An 8,138-nucleotide genomic window follows, 5' to 3' on the forward strand; every position below is an offset into this window, starting at 1 on the left:
CGGGGCGGGGCGACCCCTCCCCCTCCCCCTCCCCCTCCCTTCAGGGGCTCCGCTGCCAAAGTTCCAAACCGCCGCTGGCGGGAGGCAGGGCGCGCCCCGGCCCCACAGGTGGGAAGGGCTCGGCCGCCCCGACCGCGCCAGCCGCGCACACCGGCCTTGAGCTCCAGCTAGAAACAGGCTCCCGGCTGTCACCGTCGTGCGGGTCCCCGGGCGCGCTGGCACGAAGGGTAGGCTTGCTTTTATGCATGTCCCCTTCAAGACTACAGGACTAATGACACGGTGCCTTGGGGTTGTTTTTTGTCTAGGTAGGATTTCTAGAGAATAGATGACATATAGCAAGTTTTAATGTGCAATAAAGGGGTTTTGGTTTGCTTTTTTTTTCATCTTAAATTGAATAAATACAGCTCCAGGCCCCTAACTGATTAGTGACGGTCCTCGTTTCTTTTTAACTGGAGAAACATGTGTACCACACCACCTGCACCCTTTTTTTTTTTTCAAAATCCTGGATCCACCCATCATTACTGTGCTGTTTGGAAGAGTGACGTTGTAAGCAGTTAAGCGACTGGGATGCTTTCTTTCTGGGACAGAGTGACTGAGTTTAAAACACACACACACACGTACGTGCTGTCACACACACTTTCTCTCCTGGGGAAATGTGCAGGGAATATTACTATGATACAACCTGCTAGGAAAAACAGCCAAAACAAATCCAATTCAACCCCCCTCACCAAACCTTGATCCCACAAGCTGCTCCATGTGCACACGGCTGTGCTCCCAGCACGGACAGCGCTGTGCACAGCTGCTTGCAAGACCCGAGCAAGAATCACGATGCCTGCCATCCTTGTACAAACCACCGGGAAAAAAGCCCAAGAGAAAAGATGAACTTAGAGAACAGAAGATTGTTAGTCAGGCTCTGGCCAGAAAGTAAAACCGAGCTAATTCCTTCACTGAAAATACCCACTATCCCACCTGGTACGATAAACCAGAGAACTGCTGGGTCCTTTAGCTGAATCTCAATTGAAGCAGCTTCACTGGGAGAAAGAAACAACTGGTGGATCACCCATGACCTAAGTTGTTAAGTGCTTTATAATGTCAGCCTCCATTGCCTACTTACTGGATTTTTCAACAAACATCTTTATGCTTCTTCCAAGTGCTTTTCATGCTGTAAGTATCCACAAAGCCACCTCATTACCACCATCCCCCTTCAGATTCCTCTTGTGGCTCTCCTTTGTGGTGATGCCTACAGAAAACTCACACTGGTGATGTACTATATTGCCTAGCGTGCTGATCAATACTCATCCTTCACATGTGCTCACCTGTTATATGTGATCTCTTGTGTTACACTTAGTTTACATGATAAACTCCACTGAACAGATTCTGTATTTGTATGTTGTCTAACAAAATGGGATTCTGGTACGTGGCTAAGTACTCCTAAACACCATGGTAATAAAATAAAAACAACACCTGCAAATGCACCTTGCAAATCTATATGGAACCCAGAACAGATTGTCATGCATAGGTGTGGAGTATTATTAAGCTATAGGACTTCTGTGCTCTGCTTTGTTTTCTGGGTGGTCTTGAGGTGTAGGCTTGTGTAGTAATTAAATCAGGGGATAACAAAAGCATTAACTGCAGTGGTGAATTCAATATCTGAGAAGCTTGTACAACTTCCTGGCCAGGCAGAAGTAAAAAAAATCCAGAACTGGTTAGGACTTTGATAAGTATCCTACATTGTTAACCAGGGTAGCAAAAAACATATAACACCCTGTTATTACTTATTTGTATTGCAGTAGTACCTAGTGGTTTCAGCCAGGTTCTGGAATCCATTGTGCTGACTGCTGCATGTATTATATGGGACAGCCTTAGCTCCAAAGAGCTTGTGATCTCACTTACCAACAGTGGGTGAAACAAATAAATGGAAGGGATGTGGGTGGCTTAACTTCCCTGGTGGGTGGTGAAGGTGTAGCTGAAATATATATTTTTTCCCAACACTGTATGAGACTGTTTTCACAGACTAACTGCATAGAGATAATTGGTCAACACACAGAAATTACTTTTTTTAAAGAAGTAGATTTAAACAATATAGTTATATGCATGAGGAAGGAGATTTCATGTACAGTAAAAACTAGAAAGAAAGTTCCAAGTTGTTTCAATGTGCAGATAGATAATTATATATTTTAGGGAATATGCACAGTTCAGTTTTTTGTGTTTGCCTTTTGGCTCTTGTATCACATTTACAAGTTTACTTTAAAATTCTGAGGGCAAAAAGAATAATTATTTGTGACCAACAAGATTCTTAGGCAGTCTCAGAAATATGAGCAGAAAAACTCCCAAAATTAAGAGAGTTAACAGCACTGAATATATTGGGTCACCAAGCAGTGAACTGAGGCCACTTGGTCATTATGCACAGGCCAAAGAAAGAACTAGGGTGATTATTTTCAGCCATTACCGCATCAGTAATTAAGAGGTATTAAGGACTGTTGTTTTTATAACCAGTTCATGAACCATCACTTGGTTAGACTTCTTACCCAGTGTTGGATTTAAAGTAACATAGTGATGCAGGATCTGTCTCTTATGACTATGCATGTAATGGACAAAAGGGGCTGTAACATCTATAAACAGTTTGGAAAATCTAGATTACCTTGGTTGGGAAAGGTGAATAATATTTGTCCTTTTCTAATGCCTTTCTTCTAAGGCCAGGTACAGACATTACACTTTTACTGGTATAAGTGACTGAAAACTGGTCTATACCTGCAACAGAACAGAAGTTCGGCATGTAAAACCAGTTTATACCCATAACAGAAGTTCAGCCTGTACAGACTGGTTTAAAAATGGTCAAAGCCAGTCTAAGATTTGTCCCTCCTCCCCAACCAAAGGGCCTATATGTGTTTTGTTTGCTATCGATCTAAACTGCGCCTCTTAGAGAAAACTGTGTAACGTTGATTCAGCCTCAGGCTTTTTGAATGTCTGTACCTAGCCTAAGTGTCCCTCAGTCCTTCACAAGTATTAGCTAATTTTCCTAATACTCTTATAAGGTGGATTGTGGGGTAACCCTTCCATACTTCAATTTCCCCATCCACAAAATGGCTAAGGCCCAGATTCACAAATCTTAGGCACCTTGCTCCAAAATATAGATCCTCAAAATCCATGTCCATCTGTCATCTAGCCCTGGATGTAACTTGGGTTTTCATATTAAAATTCGGCTCTGAACATGGCATTATACAAGAAAAGGTCACTAGAAGAGAGCTCAGGAGGTTACTAGTTCAGCCCCTTGCACAAGGCAGGATCATCCCTATATCATCCATCAAGCCATCCTCAACTTAACCTGAACGTCAAACTTGACCTTAAAACAGAAGCCACAGCCCCTGTTCTGCCTCGGTCATAACAGGATTGAGCAGCTTGTTTTCCATCTCACACTTCAGCCTCATTGGGTTCCCCATAAAAGGCGCTCTTCCCTGTCTCGTCATGATTCAGTCGGTGGTCTCAGAGCAGGCCTATTCCCTCATGCCCTGAAAAACATGCAGAGCCCTTTTCCTTCATAACATGGCTGGAAGAGGAGCTGCCTCCCCTCCTTTCATCCAATAATCTGCTAGAGTGTTCACTCAGGATATGAGTTATTTCCTTCTCTTCCTGAGAGGATTCAAGCCGACATATACCATGTCCTGGAAGAGTGTCCTCCTGTTGATGGGCTATTTTAGAAGGATGGAGAGAACAGAAAGCTCTCCTTATTTCTCTCTCATGTTAAAGCTGCTTCATTTTGCATAAAAAAAATAAAGATTCATTGAGAAAAATGAGAGAGCATGAGCCACATGACTCACTAGCCTTCTGGGAAGAGGAGAATACTGGGTTTCATTCCTGCCTCCTTGCTTATGCATTTTATACTGACATTGTTCTTGGAGCAGGGACTGGAGCCGATCTCTGCTCCCACCCCTGCATATTGAGATTAGTTGTGTTGCTTTTCTCTGATTCAATGAATCTTGAAGCGGTATACTTAGGGGAGAAGAAAGCCCATAATCTGCAGGTTAGGACTCTCTGGTGGGAGGAATCAGTATAAGTTCCTTGGTGCAGAAGGAGAAATTGAATCCAGGTCTCTCTCATCCTGGGTCACTACTCTGTTGGATCAGATGGGTTAACTTTACCCCGTTTAACCATGTTTTACAAGAAGAGTGACCCCTGTTCACATTTGGAAGTAAAGAGCACATACGGCTTATTCTCTAGTAGTATGAATCCTGCATGGAGGTAAACGCTTCCTGGTAATGCTGTGTAAGGGGTACTAAGCCCCTCAAAAGAGCAGGCTTTAAGACACTCTTCTTTCTTCAGCGTTTACTGCTGGCTACCTGAGGCAACTTCCTACTGAGCATACCAGCTGTTGCAGATCCCTTTTTAAGGCACCTAAGTCTCTCCCTGTATTGAATACAAGCCTAGGGGGAAGGGCTATGGATTCTGTTGTGGCAGCCAGGAATTGTGACCCGCAGCACTGCAGCATCTAATCTCTTTATGGACTGGCCTGTGTCACTTCTACCAGCTTCAAAACCAAGTTTGTCTAGGAGGATGCTTACACTGATATTCTGCAGCAAACCCTGCCTACCTCGTTCTACTTACACACTCCACACCTAGGTAGGAATATGGTGGTTAGGCTGCTCCAGACATTTCTTTGTATCTGTTCTCAAGAGCTGGGTCCCCAGTATGTTTCTGGGCAGCCAACTCATCACCTTCTGGGCCTCATCCATGAATTTCTGGATTTGGAGTGTGCAAGAGGAAGGAAGTGGAAGGGGCTACCATGGGGTATACATACCCTAGTTCACCAAGGAAACAGTTTTAACCATTAGACACTACATATTCCCCCCACCCCTAGAGAACCAACATAATTAACTTAAAAGCAGAGGACAGGATGGGTTCTCCTGGGTCCCTGCATTGAGTTCAGTCCCCTGCATTCACAGGTAATTGTTAACCAAAGGAATTGCAACTCCAGATCTTCACCCACAACTTGGATACCTGAAACACCAAGACTACCTTATAACTTGCCAAAGGAAGTGGAACTAAGCATTTTTGGAGCTAACCATTTTTCATATTTTAAAAACCTTTAAAAGAAAAAATAAGATGATGACAAAGAAACCCCCTCCCACTTCCAACAGTAACAAAAAAACCAAGAGACCTCCACGGTGTCCGGGATGGGTAACAAGTTTTCTTGGAAAACCTGAGGTCTCAATTACACAAAAACTAAACTAAATACTATTTAATGCCTCATTGAATTTTTTGTATGAATTGCAAATTTGTTGCCATTTCTCCTGAGGAGTAATATATACCCTATATTGACCGCTGCACTGCATGCAATTGAGTATTGGCCTTATTACAGCTCTTCAAGTCTACCCACTTCCCATTCCAGCAGAAGTAAATTATAAGGCTGTTCAGGGCCAATGTCATGAATGTTGGCATCTTGGGCAAAAGAGTCGTATGGCAGCTATTGCTCCCCTTCCATCCTGGAGCTGCAAGAAACAAAGGTTGACATTTTTCTTTCCTAAAAAAGTAAATGATGCTACTTTAAAGGTTACATTGTATATGTAACAAGTTACCCAGGAGCAGCAGCCAGAAATTTTCTGTCTGAGACAGGATCACAAAAACGGCTATGTCACTGCTACAGCTTTTAAAAGGCACATTGTTTTCTTCCTCCCATGAGGAGCATTTCACCTTTCCGCCACACAATCTGCACCTTTCCATTCTTTCTTAGGAAGCTAGTATCATGGTTGGTGCTGGTTTCTAACTCCCCTTGTCTTCTCTGAGAACAGGAACTGATACGGGGTTGAGCTTTCAAGCCACTCCTTTATTTATGCACTTCAACATGGCCAGGAACAGCCTGGTCTTCCCTCTGTACATCATATCCATGAGAGCAGCCCTGACATGCAGGCTAAGGTGTCCAGTGAGAGCCGGCTTGGATCCCTTGAACAGAGTTCAGATAATTAAGGTGTACACTGCCCAGGGGGTTGGCACAGTATACTCACTTTTTGGGACTTCTTCCTACTAGGCTCTTTGTTTCTTCTGACTCTTCCCCATCTGTACTTTCACCTGCCACAACTTGATGGAACCAGTAGACAGGGAAAGGCCACTCTCGGATGCAAGGTCCATGCAAATTTTGCTCTAGCTGTGTCTTCTGGATCAGAGCCCACTATTTGGGGCACAGTGGGCATGCCATAGGCTTAAGGGCCTAACACTACATATTACGCTACTGCCTTGCAGTCCAGACTGGCTTCTCCCTGTTGGGCCTGGAGCTAACCTCCCAGTCTCTGTCCTCTGCCTTCCCAGTCAAGTTTGATGTCTGGGAAACTTCATGAGCACCCCTTTTTCCATGGCCTTCGCCTCCCCTACAGGCATACTCTGGACCACCAGACCAAGGATCACCCACAAACCTGGGTGTTGACTCAACTCAAAACAAAGATGATCTGCCTTGGATTTCTCTCACTCTGGGGCAGCACTCTCCAAGCCAAACCCAAAGAATAAGCAAGTTCCCAATGCGGTCTTCTCTGCCCAGCTGCCACCTGGAGCTACTTCTCCCCGGTTCTGAGTTCAGTTCCTCTGCGTTTCCACAAGAAGCTCCTTCCCCTGGAACTCCTATGGCCAGACTGCCTCCCTGGCCCGAGGCTGGAGCTTATAAAGGGTGATTCAGGTCACCTGACTCCTCTACTTCCACCCTGGGGTCATCATGGGCTGACAGCGCTGGGACCCGGTGGTGGTTTTGTTTCAAACTCCTCAGCCTGCTAGTGGGCTGCGGTAGCACCCAGCAAATGTAAGTAACAATGACCAAATAATGCAGGGGTGTAATGAGAGAGGGTGAGAGCAAGAGGGCAAAAAGGGGGAAGGACTACACCCAAGGCAGGCGGGAGATGCCCTGAAGGGGTAGGATGACCCAGGAGACCCTAGAGAAGAGCAAGGGAGGGAGTGAAGGGGAAGAAAGGAGGGAGGGAAGCCCAAACACCCTTGCCCCTCCAGTAATGGGGTAGGGGTTCTGTTACAGAAGGCTAGAAAAAAATGAAGCTCATATAATGAAGTTGGTACCTTGTTACCATACCATACCATACCATACCATGCTCAGCAGAGACAATCTAAGTAGTGACAAAAGCCTGACAGCTGCCTGGGACTGGAGTAGGCTCTGATGACTGCAGTTGTACCAAACACTGCAGCAGCCAAGCTTCAGGGAGTCCTGCTTAGGGCCCGCACTAGAACAGAGACTGTTTTCCGTTTGGCCCTCCCCCTGCCAGACCAACCTTTCAATGCTGTGCCACAGCACTGGGGGAAAGAGTTGGCTGGCATTTAAGATTGCATTCATAGTCATAGGGGCCATAGAACAAGAGGGTTCACTGGCTCTCCTGGTTTTTTTTGAAGGCTTCAAGAACACCTGGGGGTCTTTGTATGCTAGAGGCTGTATTGTGACTTGCTTTCAAACTAGGATCCTGGAATTTAATCCCTTAATTCAGGAGGGTTTTACATACACACACACACACACGCACGCACGCGCACACACACGCACGCGCGCACACACACACACAATATTGGAATTAAAAAAAATAAATTGCTCCTCCACTAGCACCTCATAAGGTAAAATTTTAAAAGCAGAGGCCTACTCAAGAAAAACATATGCGCCACAAAGAGGCATTAAAATTGTCAACATGCTTTGACATGTTATCCACACCTGTACATGCGTGTATATTCCATACCTGGGTGCAAGTGGTCATGCACATTTCTTATGCACACGAAGTGGGTGTGGTGGAGTTCTGCTCCCATTAATGCTCCCCTAGACTTCCAGGGCCACCTTTCTGTAAGCTAAGCCTCAGCTACAAGCAACTTGTATTAGAGGTAAGAACACCAAACCCTAAAAATAAAGGTTCATAACTGAAGTGTTGACACATCCTTAACTACAGTGTGGCGGTATTTTTCTTCTCTTGGCATTCAGCACTTACTCGGCTGGTCTATTTCAGTGCAGTTAGTTTCCCAAGATATTAAAGCTCTTCATGTTTTCTTTCCAAATAGCTTTGATTTTTGTCACTACAGTTTCTTTACTTATTTTATGGTTACATAAGAAAGCAAGTTGTTTTAAAAGGCCAGATCAAAGATTTAAACTGTAGTCACTCAGTGAACAACCAAGA

This window comes from Gavialis gangeticus, unplaced genomic scaffold (assembly GCF_001723915.1).
Source record: "Gavialis gangeticus isolate Ggan-Ray unplaced genomic scaffold, GavGan_comp1, whole genome shotgun sequence".
Classification (NCBI taxonomy): domain Eukaryota; kingdom Metazoa; phylum Chordata; order Crocodylia; family Gavialidae; genus Gavialis; species Gavialis gangeticus.